Below are 727 nucleotides of genomic sequence, written 5' to 3' on the forward strand. Positions count from 1 at the left end.
GGCCCGATAATAAATGAAAAATAAAATGGAAGCTCGTAGGCCCTAATAATAATAATCACAAGTACACACGCATCACACGGTCCATGATTATTCGTTCACATATCATACATCACATATAAATATTATTATGTAGGACTACTAGATGATAATAATAATAATAATAATAATAATTAATTAATTAATTTTTTTAATTAATTAATATTTTTTAAAATTGAGGCATGTAAGGAATTTTTTAAATTTTAAGGGGTATTTTGGTAATTATGATAAAAGGATAGAACTTGGAATTTCTGAGGGGCAAAACTATCTTTTGCCCAAAAAACCATAAACCTTCCCTTGCCTTTGCTTGTTGCGGTCGCCACTACCCTGCTGGCGATGGCCCTGTGCGGTGGGGACATCGCGGCGAGCTACCCGCGGGCGGTGCCGCCCTTGCAAGTGGGTGCCCTTGCAGGCACTATCGGTCTCATGAGCTGCTTTGCTCGTGGGTGCAGCGCCCACCGGCACCGCTGCCCTGCCGGGCGGGCACCCCTATGGGCCCTGCCGCCCCTACGGGCGGTTTTGCCCACGGGTGCAACACCTGCAGGCGCCGCCCCTTGTGGTGTAGTGCCCGCCCCTACAGGCACCAATGCTGACAGTTGGCTGCCGGCAGCAGCCTGATGGTCGCCAACCCCTTGCATGCAGATGGCAGTCCATCTACGAGGGCAGCAACAATTGCATCAATGATTTTAAC

This window comes from Musa acuminata, chromosome BXJ3-9 (genome assembly GCF_036884655.1).
Source record: "Musa acuminata AAA Group cultivar baxijiao chromosome BXJ3-9, Cavendish_Baxijiao_AAA, whole genome shotgun sequence".
Taxonomy (NCBI): Eukaryota; Viridiplantae; Streptophyta; class Magnoliopsida; order Zingiberales; family Musaceae; genus Musa; species Musa acuminata.